This window comes from Balaenoptera acutorostrata, chromosome 3, assembly GCF_949987535.1.
Source record: "Balaenoptera acutorostrata chromosome 3, mBalAcu1.1, whole genome shotgun sequence".
Taxonomy (NCBI): domain Eukaryota; kingdom Metazoa; phylum Chordata; class Mammalia; order Artiodactyla; family Balaenopteridae; genus Balaenoptera; species Balaenoptera acutorostrata.
The window spans coordinates 79,916,038-79,937,216 of record NC_080066.1 but is presented as its reverse complement, the minus strand read 5'-3'; the positions used below and the strand labels follow the sequence as shown (position 1 = coordinate 79,937,216).

Below are 21,179 nucleotides of genomic sequence, written 5' to 3'. Positions count from 1 at the left end.
TAGAAGGTCAGTTCTTAAAATTTACATCACCATATGTTTCAGTTTTGGGAAATGCATATTGCATAGTACAGAATGTTTTAATGATTATTTAAGACAATGGATTCCTGAGAGATTTGACATTTTGGTACATTATTTATTTGAATTTCACTGCTTCTTAATTTTCCCTGTAATTGGGAAAGTTCTGATAGGCTCTTATCATACCAGATCTTAAAATCCACAGACTGCTAAAACATGGAAATATGAATAGAGGTATCTAAAAACATAATGTACAGAGTGTGAGCCTTGAAGCTTATATTTCTGAAAATTCCATCGGTGATTTTACAGTTGTGGAATTTGACTTTGGGTGAAACAGGTTTGGAGGACTAAAATTGCAAACAAGGATGAGTCCTTATGTATTTTTATTTTTATTAACCCAGAACACCGAAGTAAACTCTAAACAGAAATAATTTATGAAAATTTTACAGATTTCATATTAGATAAGCCTTAAGCAGTGAATTTCTGTTTATTGACCCTAATTACTGAAAATATTTCCTTCCCGCAAAGTTTCGGTGGAGTGGTTATATTCATTTTTCTCTTATGTAAATTGAGTAGTTTATGTCTTCTCCTTCCTTCAGGTTCTTACTACCTTTCTGATTTTATGACTCAGGAGTAATGGATGCCTGCTCATTTCTCATTATGGACCCAGAGACAGACTTGGATGTGTGAGCAAGGAAAAAGCTTTGGAAAATCTTTACTTATTCAGTGATTATTTCTGATCCTTTGCTATGCTTTTTTTTTTTTTTTTTTTTTTAAAGGATTTTCTTATTTATTTATTTATTTATTTATTTATTTATTTATTTATTTATTTATTTTTGGCTGTGTTGGGTCTTCGGTTTGTGCGAGGGCTTTCTCCAGTTGCGGCAAGCGGGGGCCACTCTTCATCGCGGTGCGGGGACCGCTCTTCATCGCGGTGCGCGGGCCTTTCTCTGTCGCGGCCCCTCCCGTCGCGGGGCACAGGCTCCAGACGCGCAGGCTCAGCAATTGTGGCTCACGGGCCCAGCTGCTCCGCGGCACGTGGGATCCTCCCAGACCAGGGCTCGAACCCGTGTCCCCTGCATTAGCAGGCAGACTCTCAACCACTGCGCCACCAGGGAAGCCCTTTGCTATGCTTTTTAAAACCTAAGGCGTGAGCAAGGCTGAGCTCTCTGACTTGGATCAGGGTATCATTTCCTAATCTAAATTCCCTTCTACATCAGACATAGGAGTCTTATTTCTAAGGCCTGGTTTTAATTTTCTTTCCTAAGCTTGAATTACAAAAACCTCTGCACCTGCTTGGTCATCCACTTTGTCATATATGTGTACATACACACATACATATATATATGTACATGATAAAGTATATATATAAACAATCTTTCAGTACCTCATTTTCTAATATGCCTCACTTGAATAACTGAATTGAATCTCTTAGTTGAGGTAGATGCAATCAGAACTGAATCTGCATGTATACAATTAATTAATGGCCCGTTAGCTCGTAAGGAGAGTTTATGGTTCGGAAAGAATGTGTGTATATTTATTGGTATCATAGTAATGTATTGAGATGTAAAAAGTGACCCTGATTTTTCAAGTTACAAAAACACTACTACAGAAACAAAACAAAAGGAAAATTTCTCCCATCCAATTTAATCTTACCAAATTAAGCACTTTACTTTTTGTTTTAAATGATCTTTCAGCTGTTTTCTTAAGAAATACAGATTTTTCTTTATACCCATGATTTAGATGAATTACCCAGTTATATTGCTCAGTAATGGGCCAAATCACCCTCATCTACTTTGGTTATAGACCCCCAACGTCCTTAGAATATGCTATCATTTTGGAAAGTAGAGGATAAAAAGCGCACCTGTGCTAATAGCAGCTGTGATGGGAGGTTGCTTCGTCTACCAAAAATTCTTGCTGTTTCATAGCCCTTCCACCCAAGTTCAATTCAGGGAATAATTGCTGAGCATCATTCATTTGTATTTGAGCACTCTTAGTGGTTTGGGTTGGCCTCAAGTTAGAGTACTGACTGTTGTGGAGGAGGTTAGTCGTATTGCAGGGCATGATGAGCAGTGATAAGAATGATATGGAGGGGCTTCCCTGGTGGTGCAGTGGTTAAGAATCCGCCTGCTAGTGCAGGGGACACGGGTTCGAGCCCTGGTCCGGGAAGATCCCACATGCCGCGGAGCAACAAAGCCCATGCGCCACAACTACTGAGCCTGTGCTCTAGAGCCCACGAGCCACAACTACTGAAGCCCGCGCACCTAGAGCCTGTGCTCCACATCAAGAGAAGCCACTGCAGTGAGAAGCCTGTGCACTGCAATGAGGAGTAGCCCCTGCTCACCACAACTAGAGAAAGCCCGCTTGCAGCAACAAAGACCCAACTCAGCCATAAACAAACAAACAAATAAATAAATAAATTTATAAAAAAAAAAGAGAATGATATGGAGTGTTGGGGGAAGGAGGTAAGTTATAAGTCACCCCCAGGTGGGCAGAACTCAGCATACACTGACTTCAGTTAATATTTTGAAACATCCCTCTTCTTATCCCCCGAATGTTGACTTGGAAACTGTTGGCTTGGAAGATATTTCTTTCAAGAGAAAGTACAGATATTATAAAACCAAAAAAAAAAAAAGTACTTATTCATGGCCATAAGCAAATTTTTACCCATGTTACAAGCAAGCAAGAAGGATGAAAAATGTCCACTTCCAGATCTGTTTCTTTTGTTTCATCATCCATTCTCCTGGGTCTCTTCAAGGTTCATTCCTACTCCATAAATTCTCAAAGTGTTGATTTCAAAAACCAGAAGAAAGAAAAAGGCAGGGGCCAGATTTAAGGGAATATGGGAATAGAGGGGCTGGTAGGAAGGAAAGCTGGAGAAGCCAGCCCAGGAGTATTAATCCAGTGTTTACACAGTAAGGAGAGTGATTTCTTTATGTGGTTAGTAAATTTTCTATGAAGGAGATTTCTGAAAAGAAAGTTCTGAAATTATTTGAAAAGTGGCAGCATACATTAAGTATTAAACTTTTCAAGGAGACAGTTTTGAAGAGCAGCATAGTTTTTGTTTAAGTGTTGACGTGCTTATTTAGAAAAGAATTAGTCTTGCTGCAGATCATATTAAATGGTTTAAAATAGCTGATGAGTGGAACAGCTGTTGGTTGCAATTCATGATTCCATGATGAAGTGTAGATCTCTTGGTCCAGTTTTCAGTATCAAGCTGAGTTTTCTGTCTTTGATTCTAGCCACCATTTAAGTCAAACACTTCAGGGCTTGTTGAAGTCTCAGAAGTAACAATGTAGAGGGATCAGAGGATGATTATTTTAGTAAAAATAGAAGTTGGTTCATGCATTTAAAGTCAGGTATTATACATGCTATAATATCTGAAAGAAAATTGAAGCTTCTAGTGTTCATGAGATGGCATGTCAAAAAAAACAGACTTTACAGCTTTTGAGATAGTAATTATACAGCAACAGTCTGGCTTGTTGGAAAAGGAAAAGGAAAAAAAAAGCGAGCCGAATAGTCCCAGGTCAGTTTCATTTACCTTTAAGATACTCCTTCCAAAGATAGATCATGGTGTAAATTGAGTGGAAATAGACTGGTGGGAACACTACTTGTAGCTATAGACAGCGCTATGGTGTAAGTAATCAGTTGAAATAAACTCAAAAAACTAAAAGCTTGATTTTTTTTTTTTTTTTTTTTTAAGGAACAGCTTTGGTTGGAGCCCTCAGTAAAATGAAAGGATTAAAATGAAATTCTTATAACATACACCAAGATTACAAGTGTAAATAATCATTAGAAAACTTCCATTTTCATAGGATGTCTTCTTCCTTTAACAGTTTTACCATGGATTTTGTTGATTGTTTGTAATCTTTTATCGTTTGCATTCTCTTGTAAATCCTTTCTTGTAATATTTAAAAATTGTTATTAAAAACTAATGAGGATTAATTTTTTAATTAAAATCGCTTTATAGGCAGCTTCCAGGAATATTTTTATTTCTGAAAGCAAGGTATATATAATCAAAGCTTTTTAATAAATAGGTTCATTTTCTTCCTCATATGGGAAATATCCTTTGTTTCATACTTTTCAGATTTATAGTACCATGTATTATTTCACACATATTCTTAACAAGTGTTTACTTCAAACTGTTTCTTTTTTAAATACTCAAGTGTATTCATGGACTACTACCCAGTGTTATAAACATAATCACCTTTCAGTAGTACATTTATCCTTCACTCATAGGAAGAATAGTTCCTTTTACTGCTGAAGCTCATCAAGTGTTCTTTTTTTTCCTACCCATATGTTTTTTTTTTTTTTTAAGGATTTTTTCTTATTTATTTATTTATTTATTTATTTATTTATTTTTGGCTGTGTTGGGTCTTCGGTTCGTGCGAGGGCTTTCTCCAGTTGCGGCAAGCGGGGGCCACTCTTCATCGCGGTGCGGGGACCGCCCTTCATCGCGGTGCGCGGGCCTTTCTCTATCGCGGCCCCTCCCGTCGCGGGGCACAGGCTCCAGACGCGCAGGCTCAGCAATTGTGGCTCACGGGCCCAGCTGCTCCGTGGCATGTGGGATCTTCCCAGACCAGGGCTCGAACCCGTGTCCCCTGCATTAGCAGGCAGATTCTCAACCACTGCGCCACCAGGGAAGCCCCCCATATGTTTTTAAAGTGATCAGTTATCAGCAACATTGCCTAAGTGCATTTATAATTCCGGTTATATTTATTTTACTTACTCCTTCAATAAATATTTTGGCATGTCTTCTGTTTGTGCCTTTCTACAGAAAAGATAAGGATCTTTTCACATGTTACATTTTTTAATTTTTCATGGTAGTATGAGAATTATGAAGCATGAAAACATCTAAACGTCAGGATTGCATTATTTTATTTAGAATGTTAGCTTAATGTATAAACTCAGAGTTGGAAACGCTACTCTCAGGGTTTCTCCTGTGGTTGCTGTAAGTGCGCTGGTTGACTAATAAAATTATCTCTGAAGGACAAAGGTTGTAATCAGACCTAAAGGTTGTAATCAAACTCGATGCTCGGTTATGATGGCAGGGTGCAGATGAATACTTCTCAAAAGAATAATTCCTAACATTTTCTGATTTTCTTATCAAGGTTTTCTTAGAATGAAAAGCTGCAAAACTATATAATATCAAATATATTTTAAGGTAGCATGTGCTTTAAAAGGGTAAAAATTCCAAATCTCAATAAACAGTCAATAAATATTTAACTGAGTATCTACTATACTTCTAGATTTGTGTGGGGACCTTCAAAGACTATTAAGATATGGTTTTTGCCCTTAAGGAAATTCATGGTCCTTTTTTAAAAAACTTATTTATTTTTAATTTTTAAAAATTCTTTGGCTGTGTTGGGTCTTAGTTGTGGTACGCAGGATCATCACTGAGACACGCAGGGTTATTTGTTGCAGCGCTTGGTCTCTTCATTTTGGCGCTCGGGCTTCTCTCTAGTTGCGGTGCACAGGTTTCTCTCTAGTTATGGCATGCGGTTTTTTTCTCTCTGTAGTTGTGGTATGCAGTCTCCAGAGCGCGTGGACTCTGTAGTTTGCAGCACGCGGGCCCTCTTGTTGAGGTGCATGGACTCAGTAGTTGTGGTGTGGGGGCTTAGTTGCTCCGCGGCATGTGGCATCCTAGTTACCACGATCAGGGATCGAACCTGTGTCCCCTGCATTGGAAGGCAGACTCTTTACCACTGGACTACCAGGGAAGTCCCTATGGTCCTTTTTGAAGAGACAAGGTTAATAGCTATGAAAATTTAAATTCAGGAGTTTTAGAATAACTGATGTGAGGTTCTTGAAAGTGGTAATAATGAAATTTGAAGCTGTTGCTCATGTGGCTTTGACTTGAGCTTAAATATTAAAGGAAATGATGTAAGATTTGTTCTATTTATTTAGGTAACAGCAGATTGAGTTACTTTTCTGGGACTACTTCAAAAATTTTAGGCTAGTCCTGGAATTTTAGGTTCCTAAGAGAATAATCTTTGGTTTAAATTATTTTGTAAGAATGTTTTATAAAAAGGGGATGTCCATCGCAAAATACTTTAATGTTATTTCATTTAAAAAAGTAATTTTTAGTATCTTTCCCTTCTGTGTGTATGTATTCTTTCTTTAAAATAGTTTTTTTCTTTTTTAAAATATTCTTTTAGTTTATTTTATTTTTGGCTACGTTGCGTCTTCGTTGCTGTGCTCAGGCTTTCTCTAGTTGTGGCAAGTGGAGGCTGCTCTTCGTTGTGGTTCGTGGGCTTCTCATCGCGGTGACTTCTCTTGTTGTGGAGCATGGGCTCTAGGCTCGCGGGCTTTAGTAGTTGTGGGGCTCAAGCTCAGTATTTGTGGCACACGGGCTTAATTGCTACGCAGCATGTGGGATCTTCTCGGACCAGGGCTGGAACCCATGTCCCTTGCATTGGTAGGCGGATTCTTAACCACTGCGCCACCAGGGAAGTCCCTGAGTATTCTTTACTTCTGTACCTTTGCTCATGCTTTGCCCTCTGCTCATAATGCCTTTCTCTGACAACTGGGGCTTAACACCCTCTCAGCCCCCACATCCTACTCTACATTCCCGTGCAACCAGATCACTTGTCATCTCATCTATGAACATGACTTCCAACTTCAGTCATCTTCTGTTTTCCTGTAAGATTTTGTTTGCCCTGCCAGTCATGTTTGGTTATTCACTTATGTGACTCTCCTCTCTCACATTGGTGCTTTTCTTTTTTTTTTTAAGGTTAGACTTTATTTTATTGCCTAGATTCTATTATTTTTTAAATTAATTTATTTATTATTTATTTATTTTTGGCTGTGTTGGGTCTTCGTTTCTATGCGAGGGCTTTCTCCAGTTGCAGCAAGCGGGGGCCACTCTTCATCGCGGTGCGTGGGCCTCTCACTATTACAGTGTCTCTTGTTGCAGAGCACAGGCTCCAGACGCGCAGGCTCAGTAGTTGTGGCTCACGGGCCTAGTTGCTCCGTGGCATGTGGGATCTTCCCAGACCAGGGCTCGAACCCGTGTCCCCTGCATTGGCAGGCAGATTCTCAGCCACTGCGCCACCAGGGAAGCCCTGGTGCTTTTCTTGAGGATAGATGTTAACTACATATGTATTTGGGATGCCTAGCATAATGTTGGGCACATAGTAGATAGTTGTTGGATAAATTATTGAATTACCTAAATTCTCAATGCTCAGAACTAATGGTTGGTTCTTGACATTTGTATTGTAGAAGGTTAAGTTATGTGGTCATCACTTTCATAGATATATCTAGGTTTACAGCTATAAGTCTTCGTCTTTCTCTATTTTCAGTAATAAACTCAGGGCTAATGGTGATTCATTTAACATGAGCTGATGAAAGTCATGAGCTTATTTAGTCTTATAAATCAGACAGAATTCATCAGAATTTACTGAAATATTAACCTTTAAGCACTAGCTTTTTTTAACAGAAAGTTTATATATAGTTTTTATAATTCTAAATTGAGATGTAATTTTTTAATTCATTCATTTAGCAAATATCTATTGAATGTCTTCTCAACTCTAGGCACTCAAGTAGGCTTTGGAGATACAGTAGTGAGCAAGAAACACATAAGTTCATGGAGCTTTATTTAAAAACAAAAAGAATAAAGGTAAAGCATGAAATGAATATGCTGAATAATTCAAAATTTTAAACTTCCTTTTGTTGATATAACTAAATTAGTTAAATTTAATTTAGATAATCACATTTTATATGTCTAATTTACTTAAAATGTTATAATCAAGGTTTAGAATCCTTATGCTTTTAAAAATAGAGGTAAATTGGAAATTTCTATTGATTTTGATTACATTTAATACAGATGTAATTATGTATTTACAGAAAATCTATAATTAGCATCTTGAATGGATCTGGTTCACCTTACAGTAACTTAATAACTGTCTGCTTCATTTACTTTTCTTTTTTTAAACATCTTTATTGGAGTATAATTGCTTTACATTGTTGTGTTAGTTTCTGCTGTATAACAGAGTGAATCAGCTATACATATACATATATCCCCATATCCCCTCCCTCTTGTGTCTCCCTCCCACCCTCCCTATCCCACCCCTCTAGGTGGTCACAAAGCAATGAGCTGATCTCCCTGTGCAATGTGACTGCTTCCCACTAGCTATCTCTTTTACATTTGGTAGTGTATATATGTCTGTGCCACTCTCTCACTTTGTCCCAGCTTAGCCTTCCCCCTCTCTGTGTCAAGCCCATTCTCTAGTAGGTCTGCGTCTTTATTCCCGTCCTGCCCCTAGGTTCTTCATGACCATTTTTTTTTTTTAGATTCCATATATATGTGTTAGCATACGGTATTTGTTTTTCTCTTTCTGACTTACTTCACTCTGTATGACAGACTCTAGGTCCATCCACCTCACTACAAATAACTCAATTTTGTTTCTTTTTATGGCTGAGTAATATTCCATTGTATATATGTGCCACATCTTCTTTATCCATTCATCTGTCAATGGACGCTTAGGTTGCTTCCATGTCCTAGCTATTGTAAATAGAGCTGCTATGAACATTTTGGTACATGATTCTTTTTGAATTATGGTTTTCTCAGGGTATATGCCCAGTAGTGGGATTGCTGGATCATATGGTAGTTCTGTTTTTAGTTTTTTAAGGAACCTCCATACTGTTCTCCATAGTGGTTGTATCAATTTACATTCCCACCGACAGTGCAAGAAGGTTCCCTTTTCTTCACACCCTCTCCAGCATTTATTGTTTGTAGATTTTTTGATGATGGCCATTCTGACTGGTGTGAGGTGATACCTCATTGTAGTTTTGATTTGCATTTCTCTGATGATTAGTCATGTTGAGATCCTTTCATGTGTTTCTTGACAATCTGTATATCTTCTTGGGAGAAATGTCTATTTAGGTCTTCTATCTATTTTTGGACTGGGTTGTTTGTTTTTTGTTATTGAGCTGCATGAGCTGCTTGTATATTTTGGAGAAATGATTTCTTGCCTGGAAGCTGTCGGAGGCTGAGCGTCAGGGAAAGGTTGAAGGTTAGATTGTAAGAAAAGGAAATAGAAGCCATGTTTCGAAGACCTGTAGTGCAGGTCCTTCATTAGTTTGTAAGACATGAGTCTGAAATAGCTGGCAGTTTGGTTCTCAAAAGATCTCTGAATCGTGTGCAGTTACTTGGTCGAGTAGGTCAGGACCCTGTCATGAGACAGGTAGAAGGAAAAAACCCAGTCACAATATTTTCTCTAGCAACAAATGAGATGTGGCGATCAGGGGAAAATGAAACACACCAAATGGGTGATGTCAGTCAAAAGACAACGTGGCACAGAATTTCAGTATTCCGACCAGGCCTCAGAGATGTGGCATATCAGTATGTGAAAAAGGGGTCTCGAATTTATGTGGAAGGGAAAGTAGACTACGGTGAATATATGGATAAAAATAATGTGAGACGACAAGCAACAACAATTATAGCTGATAACATTATATTTCTGAGTGACCAGACGAAAGAGAAGGCATAGAGTGGACGATTCTTCTTTGGCCATTGTTTGGTACAGTCTTGTTTCCAAATCTTGATAGTCTTTATAGTTTCTGAGGACAAGAATTAAAATACTCAATGTAAAATGAGAAAAAAAAAATCCTTTGTCAGTTGCTTCCTTTGTAAATATTTTCTCCCATTCTGAGGGTTTCATCTTACGGTTTCCTTTGCTGACAAAAGCTTTTAAATTTCGTTAGGTCCCATTTGTTTATTTTTGTTTTTATTTCCATTTCTGTAGGAGATGGGTCAAAAAGGATCTTGCTGTGATTTATGTCATGAAGTGTTCTGCCTATGTTTTCCTCTGAGAGTTTTATAGTGTCTGGCCTTACATTTAGGTCTTTAATCCATTTTCAGTTTATTTTTGTGTATGGTGTTAGGGAGTGTTCTAATTTCATTCTTTTACTTGTAGCTGTCCAGTTTTCCCAGCACCACGTATCGAAGAGGCTGTCTTTTCTACGTTGTATATTCTTGCCTCCTTTATCAAAAATAAGGTGACCATATGTGTGTGGGTTTATCTCTGGACTTTCTATCCTGTTCCATTGATCCATATTTCTGTTTTTGTGCCAGTACCAAACTGTCTTGATTACTGTACCTTTGTAGTACAGTCTGAAGTCAGGGAGTCTGATGCCTCCAGCTCCGTTTTTCTTTCTCAAGATTGCTTTGGCTCTTGTGTTTCCATACAAATTGTGAAATTTTTTGTTGTAGTTCTGTGAAAAATTCCATTGGTAATTTGATAGGGATTGCATTGAATGTGTAGATTGCTTTGGGTAGTATAGTCATTTTCACCATGTTGATTCTTCCAATCCAAGAACGTGGTATATCGCTCCATCTGTTTGTATCATCTTCAGTTTCTTTCATCAATGTCTTATAGTTTTCTGCATACAGGTCTTTTGTCTCCTTAGGTAGGTTTATTCCTAGGTATTTTATTGTTTTTGTTGCAGTGGTAAATGGGAGTGTTTCCTTAATTTCTCTTTCAGATTTTTCGTCATTAGTGTATAGGAATGCAAGAGATTTCTGTGCATTAATTTTGTATCCTGCTACTTTACCACATTCATTGATTAGCTCTAGTAGTTTTCCGGTAGCATCTTTAGGATTCTCTGGGTATAGTATCACGTCATCTGCAAACAGTGACAGTTTTACTTCTTTTCTGATTTGGATTCCTTTTATTTCTTTTTCTTCTCTGATCGCTGTGGCTAAAACTTCCAAAACTATGTTGAATAATAGTGGTGAGAGTGGGCAACCTTGTCTTGTTCCTGATCTTAGTGGAAATGGTTTCAGTTTTTCACCCTTGAGAACGATGTTGGCTGTGGGTTTGTCATATATGGCCTTTATTATGTTGAGGAAAGTTCCCTCTGTGCCTACTTTCTGGAGAGTTTTTATCATAAATGGGTGTTGAATTTTGTCAAAAGCTTTTTCTGCATCTATTGAGATGATCATATAGTTTTTATCCTTCAATTTGTTAATATGGTGTATTATCACATTGATTGATTTGCGTATATTGAAGAACCCTTGCATTCCTGGGATAAATCCCACTTGATCATGGTGTATGATCCTTTTAATGTGCTTCTGGATTCTGTTTGCTAGTATTTTGTTGAGGATTTTTACATCTATGTTCATCAGTGATGTTGGCCTGTAGTTTTCTTATTTTGTGACATCTTTGTCTGGTTTTGGTGTCAGGGTGATGGTGGCCTCGTAGAATCAGTTTGGGAGTGTTCCTTCCTCTGCTATTTTTTAGAAGAGTTTGAGAAGGATAGGTGTTAACTCTTCTTTAAATGTTTGATAGTATTTGTGTGTGAAGCTGTATGGTCCTGGGCTTTTGTTTGTTGGAAGATTTTCAATCACAGTCTCAATTTCAGTGCTTGTGATTGTTCTGTTCATATTTTCTATTTCTTCCTGATTCAGTCTCAGAAGGTTGTGCTTTTCTAAGAATTTGTCCGTTTGTTGCAGGTTGTCCATTTTATTGGTATATAGCTGCCTGTAGTAATCTCTCATGATCCTTTGTATTTCTGCAGTGTCAGTTGTTACTTCTCCTTTTTCATTTCTAATTCTGTTGATTTGAGTCTTCTCACTTTTTTTCTTGATGAGTCTGGCTAATGGTTTATCAATTTTGTTTATCTTCTCAAAGAACCAGCTTTTAGTTTTATTTATCTTTGCTATTGTTTCCTTCATTTCTTTTTCATTTATTCCTGATCTGATCTTTATGATTTCTTTCCTTCTGCTCAGTTTGGGGTTTTTTTTGTTCTTCTTTCTCTAATTGCTTTAGGTATAAGGTTAGGTTGTTTATTTGTGATTTTTCTTGTTTCTTGAGGTAGAATTGTATTGTTATGAACTTTCCTCTTAGAACTGCTTTTGCTGCATCCCATAGGTTTTGGGCTGTCGTGTTTTCATTGTCATTTGTTTCTAGGTATTTTTTGATTTCCTCTTTGATTTCATCAGTGATCTTTTGGTTATTTAGTAGCGTATTATTTAGCCTCCACGTGTTTGTATTTTTTACAGTTTTTTCCCTGTAATTGATATCTAGTCTCATAGTGTTGTGGACGGAAAAGATACTTGATACAATTTTAATTTTTTTAAATTTACCAAGGCTTGATTTGTGACCCAAGATATGATCTATCCTGGAGAATGTTCCATGAGCACTTGAGAAGAAAGTGTATTCTGTTGTTTTAGGATGGAATGTCCTATAAATATCAATTAAGTCCATCTTGTTTAATGTGTCATTTAAAGATTGTTTCCTTATTTATTTTTATTTTGGTTGATCTGTCCATTGGTGAAAGTGGGGTGTTAATGTCCCCTACTATTATTGGGTTACTGTTGATTTCCCCTTTTATGGCTGTTAACATTTGCCTTATGTATTGAGGTGCTCCTATGTTGGGTACATAAATATTTGCAATTGTTCTGTCTTCTTCTCGGATTGATCTCTTGATCATTACATAGTGTCCTTCTTTGTCTCTTGTTATAGGCTTTATTTTAAAGTCTAATTTGTCCGATACGAGAATTGCTACTCCAGCTTTCTTTTGATTTCCATTTGCATAGAATATATTTTTCCATCCCCTCACTTTCAGTCTGTATGTGTCCTTAGGTCTGAAGTGGGTCTCTTGTAGACAGCGTATATACGGGTATTGTTTTTGTATCTGTTCAGCCAGTCTGTTTCTTTTGGTTGGAGCATTTAATCCATTTACATTTAAGGTAATTTTCGATATGTATGTTCCTGTTTCCATTTTCTTAATTATTTTGTGTTTGTTATTGTAGGTCCTTCTCTTCTGTTTTCCTGCCTAGAGAAGTTCCTTTAGGATTTGTTGTAAAGCTCCTTTGGTGGTGCTGAGTTCTCTTAGCTTTTGCTTGTCTGTAAAGGTTTTAATTTCTCCGTCGAATCTGAATGAGATCCTTGCTGGATAGAGTAATGTTGGTTGTAGGTTTTTCCCTTTTATCACTTTAAATATATCCTGCCACTCCCTTCTGGCTTGCAGAGTCTCTACTGAAAGATCAGCTCTTAACCTTATGGGGATTCCCTTGTATGTTATTTGTTGCTTTTCCCGTGCTGCTTTTAATATTTTTATTTGTATTTAATTTTTAATAGTTTTATTAATATGTGTCTTGGCGTGTTTCTTCTTGAATTTATCCTGTTTGGGACTCTCTGTGCTTCCAGGACTTGATTAACTATTTCCTTTCCCATATTAGGGAAGTTTTCCACTATAATCTCTTCAGATATTTTCTCGGTCCCTCTCTTTTTTTCTTCTTCTACTGGGACCTCTATAATTCGAATGTTGGTGCGTTTAATGTTGTCCCAGAGGTCTCTGAGACTGTCCTGAATTCTTTTCATTCTTTTTTCTTTATTCTGCTTTGAGGTAGTTATTTCCTCTATTTTGTCTTCCAGGTCTCTTATTTGTTCTTCTGCCTCAGTTATTCTGCTATTGATTCCTTCTAGAGAGTTTTAAATTTCACTTATTGTGTTGTTCATCATTGTTTGTTTGATCTTCTCTTCTTCTAGGTCCTTGTTTAAACGTTTCTTGTATTTTCTCCATTCTGTTTACAAGATTTTGGATCATCTTTACTGTCATTACCCTGAATTCTTTTTCAGGTAGACTGCCTGTTTCCTCTTCATTTGTTTGGTCTGGTGGGTTTTTACCTTGCTCCTTCATCTGCTGTGTATTTCTCTGTCTTCTCATTTTTCTTAACTTACTGTGTTTGGGGTCTCCTTTTCACAGGCTGCAGGTTTGTAGTTCCCGTTGTTTTTGGTGTCTGCCCCCAGTGGGTAAGGTTGGTTCGGTGGGTTGTGTAGGCTTCCTGGTGGAGGGGACTGGTGCCTGTGTTCTGGTTGATGAGGCTGGATCTTGTCTTTCTGGTGAGCAGGACTGCGCCCAGTGGTGTGTTTTGGGGTGTCTGTGAACTTCTTATGATTTTAGGCAGCCTCTCTGCTAATGGGTGGGGTTGTTTTCCTGTCTTGTTGGTTGTTTGGCTTGGGGTGTCCAAAACTGGAGCTTGCTGGTCGTTGAGTGGAGCTGGGTCTTAGGGTTGAGATGGGAGATCTCTGGGAGAGTTCTCTCTGATTGATATTACATGGGGCCAGGAGGTCTCTGGTGATCCAGTGTCCTGAACTCGTCTCTCTCACCTCAGAGGCTCAGGCCTGACACCTGGCCGGAGCAACAAGACCCTTTTGGGAAGTCTGAGGTCTTCTGCCAGCGTTCAGTAGGTGTTCTGTAGGAGTTGTTCCACACGTAGATGTATTTTTGATGTATTTGTGGGGAGGAAGGTGATCTCCACATCTTACTCCTTTTCCATCTTAAAGGTCTTCTGCTTCATTTAGTTTTGTAAATAAAGTAGTAAAGTCGGGACTTTCCTGGTGGCACAGTGGTTAAGAATCCGCCTGCCAATGTAGGGGACACGGGTTTGAGCGCTGGTGCAGGAAGATCTCACATGCTGTGGAGGAAGTAAGCCCGTGCACCACAACTACTGAGCCTGTGCTGTGGAGCCCGTGAGTCACAACTACTGAGCCTGCATGCCACCACTACTGAAGTCTGTGTGCCTAGAGCCATGTGTGTGAGAGAAGTCACCACAATGAGAAACCCACACGCCATGAGGAAGACTAGCCCCACTCACCACAACTAAAGAAAGCCCGCGCACAGCAACAAAGACCCAATGCAGCAATAAATAAATAGATAGATAGATAGATAGCCAAGTCTTTCTGTTTCAGATAAACTTTCAAAATTAACCTCACTAAATATTAAAACACCTTATTCCTTTAAATGGTATATTATACTTTTAAAGGAAAAAAATTCACATTCTATCCCTTGATTATGTGGAACATTCTTTAATGTTTCAAGGATGAAAAATGCATTTTCTGTAGAAAACAGATGAAATGGATTCTTGTTGACTCATGATTTAAATTGAGTCAGTTCAATACAAATTTTGACGAGTAAACAGTTGCTCTTCTAATCCAAGAAGTAATGACTAACTGAAAAGTTATTTACATTCTATCTTATAATACATTATCTGAGTTTCTTGCCATATATATGTATTCTGAATGCATTCTGAATGATCTTTGGGGTAGGCAATAGGTATGTCGTAGGTGTTAGAAAGTCAGGGATTAAGATATGTAACAACTCTGCAAATAAGTTATTATATAAAGTGACTTTGTAGAGTGACTGTATAGAATATGAAGGTTAAATGACATATTTGAAAGCAAACTCGAAAAAAAAACCACTGTTATTAATGCAAGGTTGTTATTATTAGAGATGGTATTTTCTCTTTTATTGAGAATATGGGACAGTTTTAAGATTCATAATTTCTGGCTTGAATATTATCTGTGAACTGTAATATATATTGAGTCCCTTCTGTTAACCTCTCTCTCTCCTAGTCACTCTTTGGCTGTTAATGCTGCCTGTAGTCCAGGGTAACAGTTTCTTGGCAAAAGGGAGGTTAACAATCATTAAACAGAGGAGTTAAAGACATGAACCTCATTGTAGCTGCCCCTCCCTCCACCCTCTCTTACTTCTTTCATTCCTTTATTCCTTCTGAATTTATAGAAGATTGTTGTTAGTGAAAGCTGTAGAGGGAAGACAGATAATTATATAAACTTTATTTTTTAAATATAGAAGTTTTACTCCATAGTTTCTTAGCCCCAGACCTTGAGATTGGATTTGTTTTAGAATCCATAATTTCTTGAATTTTAAAAACTTGAGTTAGTGATATGTACTGTATGTTGTATAACATTCCCCAGAGTGATCTGTGGTAGAACCCTGTGATCACATAGGGCAGTATTTTTGAATTGAAACATATTAACATGCACATTGAGTGGGATAAATGAGGACTATAATTATCCTTGTTTCAGTCCAGGTCATGTTTTACCAATAAATAAGTTATGTAAAATTTGGTTTTCAGAATATTTTGGATTTTAGAATTTTTTGTTAAGGGATTATGGACTTCTCCCTCTTTGTTTTAATGTTCCCAAAGGTCTGTAGAACCTATTCCTGTGAAGAGAGGAAGACCTTTTTTTAATCTTCATGAACCATATGTATGCCTGGTTGAGATAATGTGTATATATAAAAACACATTTATACAATATACATATGTGTACATATACATATATACAAATTTAGGGGAGCACGTGCATGTTGTGTTTGTGTGTGTGGCACAGAGAGAGAGAGAGGAAGGTGAGTGCGGGGAGGGAGGGGGAGAGAAGTGTGTGTTTGTGGATGGTAGGGACAGGGTAGGGCTGGGGAGGGGGGAGTCGCGATCTGGGTCTGTGTAGCTGTTTCACCCTTGTGCTAGCTCGAATTTGATTACTAACATGGTGTGAAATAAAACCTTAGTTGCAGTTTCACAGCCTTGTTAGCACTTAAGCTTATCATTAACAAATTCTCTAGACAGCGATAAAACCTAGATATTCTGTGTAAAATTACAATCAGAATGTTCTGTGTGCCATACAAAATAACAGTAAAAATTTTTAAACAGTCAAAACGGAGTATGACTTAAACTACTTTTTACTAATCCTAAAGGAGTGTGGTGTTTCATAGTCACCCAAAGAAGCAGTTTTACTTTGCCTATTTAATAATTAGTGGACTGTGGTTCAAGACAGGAAGTGAAGAATGCCTGAGCCAGTTGGAGTGGTAATAGTAATTTAGGTAAGCAGAAACTAATGTTCCAAATTGGAAATAGACCAGGGCATTGGGGATTAACACCATCCCATTATGAAAAGTCTCATGAGATCTCAGATGACCTCAAGAGGCTTGCACTTTCGTTTGTAATTGTTTATAAGAACCTTTGTAAGATTGTTCTAAGAGACTATGAAAAATACTCAGGCTATAATATTGCTGACCAGTAAATGTGGTAGAAATGACCTTGTTTTCTATTCAGTTGTAGAACAACTTATTTTAGGCCCTGAATCAGTCAGATGAAATGAACTCTTGGGTTGGAATGCTATATTTCTTTTAAAATATCAAAACCTTTAGTATTTCTTAAGTTTAAGGCCCCTAACCTTTACAAACATTACTGTATGAGAAGATAAACTTTCATACCCTTCCAGTACTTGTATGATGCCTTTTCTCCAACCTCTGTGTTCTTTGCTGACAACAGCAATTGTATGTACTTTGTGAGGTCAATAAATGCTGATTTCTGCAAGAAGACAGCTCTTAGGAAGTGAGCTTAGTTGTGAAGGGGAAGCACAAAGAATGAGGTAATTGAATGAGAAGTATTGCAAAGGATTATTTAAAAGTGTGAGTCAGAAGCCAAATTAATATTACTTCCCTTGGGTCTCCCAGGCTTCATGTGTATATCATGATTTATTTTGGCTTACCTGGTTAGTTTATCCAGATATGTGGATGGTAGCGAACTGGCATCATCAAATTCTCTTCTTTTTCATACCCAAAGCTGAATATGTATGCTTGTAACTGTAGTTCTTGTTTTCATAAAAAATGTACTAATAAATTTAAAGCCATGTAATTTAAGGTTATAAAATAGATGGCATTTAGTGAAGAAAGGTTGACCTTATAGTGTATCTTTATTTACCCCATGATTCCTACTTAATTGAAGTCTACTTTTTTATGATTCCTTTTAGGATACCAAGGCTTATGAATTCTACTGTAACCTGCTTAATTCTGAATAATCATTTTTCCTATTTAAATGGAGAGCTAAATGCCCGAAACGTATTTCCTGTAGTTTTTCTTAAATGACAGAATTTAGAAGTTATTATGTAGTAAAACCAACTAGACCAACTATGAGGTTGAGGGAATTTTAGTTATGAGGTTTTTATTGTTTATTAATTTTAACTGTGTGGTTTGGAGAGTGGGCAGAAGGGGAAGAGGAACATTTTGAAATTATGCCCTACAGGTTTCAATCTTTTGTCAGCTTTTTGTGATGATATAGATGACTGTAATTTGAAACTTGAAATCTGAAAGGTTTGTGGATTAGATGATTCACATACTGTTGGGTTTTCCACATGGCTTAAATTCTTTATAGAAACAGTTTTACAGACACATAGCATGAGGACAGGATCATATTTATTCTATAGGATTTGAAAACCAGTGACCTATGTTCTAAGAAGATGAAAGTCTGGTTTTATTCAACATTGTAAAAAAATTGCCTTATATGCCTTATATTATTGCTTACATTTCAGTTTTTTGATGTGTGTATTATCATTGTTGACTCAAATTAACTGAAAGTGTCGACAGAACCACAGGAAAAAAATTGAAATCATGTTGCTAAATAAAATTTAAATACTACTTTTAAAAGTAAAACTATACGCTTATAGACTTTTATGTGTGATTTGTGTTTCCATGAGGAAATGTTGATTAAGTAGTTTCCATTTTGGTATTACAGTATGTCCTGTTGTAAGTTGCTGACTGTGGAAAAATCTTTTAAGTCAAAAAATCTGCTCAGCTTAAACCCCTAGATTTACTATGGCAGAAACCAGAAATAGAAATCTACCAGCAATTTTATAATCTATTGAATTCCTGTACATCTTTTAGAGTAAGTTAGTTTTAAAAGAAGTTGTTGACTGTAGAACTGAATTACTTTTGTATATCCTTGTACGCAAAGGGTCTTACTTGATTTACTAAATACATGTCTGCAGTTTTTCAAAAAAGGAAGCCCTAGCCTAGAGTGACAGAATTTTCTGTTTAGTATATTTGTGAGAGATGTTGTTAACCTATAAAATAAACTAATTAAGTATAAGTCGGACAAAACTTGTTTATATGTAATATTTAGCAGGATAGATTTATTTTGGATGAAACAAAAAGTCTTCAAAATCTATTTTCTGTTAAATGAGTAGCTTATCTTTGTATTTTTTGAGGGTATTTGACTATCCTTGATAACAGAAAAAAGAATCTGGATTTGTAATATTAGTCTACCTAAGTAAGACAAGTTTTTTGAGGATACTTGAATTTTGATGTCTGCTTACAAAGTGCAGTAATTCAGTGTTAAGTGAGATTAATAAGTCTTTGCTGTTAAATTATTCCTAATAGGGGCTGTGTCTTCTGAATAAATGTTTTAAGTTTCTCGTTTAGTGCTTGCTTCTGTTATTAACAGAAGAGGAAGACGAGGACAGCTTCATGTAGCTGCCATTTTACATGAAGTTAAGACTCTAGTCAGTGTTAAGTAGCTGTGGAATCTTTATTTCTTTGTAGTAGTTTTGGTGCATGGCGTGATCAATAATTTTTACTTTCAAAAAGCTGTTACTTTTACATTTTAATGATTCAATTTTTTTACCAATTAATATTGTACTAAAAGGGAATAGAAATGTGGGTGGCACTTGGAAAGAAAAGCTGTTATTTATAGTCTGATAATGTGATATTTTAAGTTTATGCTTTGGGAGAATTAAATTTGGACTCTGACATCATTCAGAAGTAAGACTTAGATGCATTTTCAAGAAAAACCTAGGAAATAAACTAGCGTGAAGGCTGGTTTTTGTTTCAGAACACAGTGAAGATGTGACTTTTAAAATGCCTTCTAACCATTCAAAGTAAACCTCTCATTTATCAAGTTAGAGTTAAATTGTTCACAGTGACGTATATATTAGTTTGTCGTCTTATGTTTACAGAGTTAATGATGTGCTTCAAAATAACAGCTAAAACATATAAGCAATAATTATTGAACAAGGAAATTAAAATACTATTCATGAATACAGTCAAGATTGTTCATTGTACCTTAGTGTTAGCAGAATATTTTAATAGCAACATTTTATTTTCTATCAGTAAAAATATACTTTTGTTTGAACTGTTAACACGAAATTATTCTGTCCAGTATGACTTTAAATGTTAATGCTATAGTTATAAAGAGCATGTGGAGTGTGCATAGAATATACTTGGGCTTTTAATCACCATTTTTAAAATGTTTTGAAAGATACATTAGAGCTAACATGAATATAGTAGACAATTAATATTTGAATTGAACTTCAAATTGTATTAAGGATCTTGTAGTGTGCCTGAACATTAATTACAAAGTAGTGACTGTGAGTTCAGACCAACAACTCTGACTTTTGATAAGCAAAACAGAGGAGCTTTTTTATGTATGGTGAAAGATGTAAAAACATCATTTTACTTCTTAACAGTTTGATTAATAGATATTGGTGAATACCAAAGTGTTACTGAACCTGTATGTACGTAACCACATGAGTACAATTCAAGTCACTGATATCTTTGTTCTATATGTTCTCGTAAAAGTACACTATAATCTTTTAAAACTAATTCCTGGTTCTAACAAAGATATGCTCACTTAAGAAAATTTGGAAAGTACAGAAAAAGGTGAAAATAACACTTACCAAGATATGTTAACTATATTTTGATATTTTTATGTTGATTTTCTTTGTGCTCTTTCTCATGTGTATATATATTATACATGTTTATACCAACATTTAAATTGGGATCATACTGCTTCTGTAATGGTATTAGATTTTAACATTGGAAATATTAGTTCTTTATAATCATATTTATATGCTATAGCTAGAATTTATAGGGGAACATAGTTTTTGCTTTAGAGAAGAGGTCAGCAAGTTTTTTCTGAAAGGGCCAAATAGTAAAATATTTTGGGCTTGGCAAGCCAAGAACAAAATTCAGGATAGAATACAGATTCTCATAACCATTTAAACTGTAGCCATTAAAAAATTTCAAAACCATTCTTAACTTGTGGGACTTATAAAAATAGACAGCTCTCTGGATTTTGCCCATCAGATGTAGTTTGCCATACTCTGCTTTAGAAGATTATTTGCTTGTATTTTATTTATATTTTACAATGTGTATGTGTCTAAATCTTTCTTTAACAGTTCTTGACATTACTACCTCAAAGGCTCTGAGCCGGCCACTGTGTTAAAACCCAAGGACCCAGATTGTAATTCTAGTCTTATTGCTGCAGGAATCAGTTTGCTGGTTCCTAGAGGGAATGCTAACTTTGACTTAGTAAGAAAGATATGGCACTTGCTGTCTCCATAGTAGAAAAACTGGCTGAGCTTAGAAGTGAACATAATTCAGCCTTTACAGGAAATAGGAAAGTGTTATACTTGGGTCTGATTCTAGGAGATGAGGATATTGTGTAGGAGGTGTTAGACCTACCTGGAGGTGTTATTTAGCCTTAAAATGTCAAGGCTGCCCTCCCAAATCTAGTTCTCCTTGACCTGGCTTTGTTCCCTTTTTAGTATCCATTTTTCTAACTTCAGAGACAGAACTAA

General features: G+C 36.5%; 1 protein-coding gene and 1 pseudogene across 6 annotated transcripts in view; both read left to right on the top strand.

Annotated features, from left to right (window-relative positions):
• Positions 1–21,179, top strand: part of TCF12 (transcription factor 12) — a 375,328-nt gene that overhangs the window by 62,019 nt on the left and 292,130 nt on the right. The gene's annotated exons all lie outside the window — the stretch shown is intronic.
• LOC103014452 (single-stranded DNA-binding protein, mitochondrial-like) lies at positions 9,060–9,515 on the top strand (annotated as a pseudogene).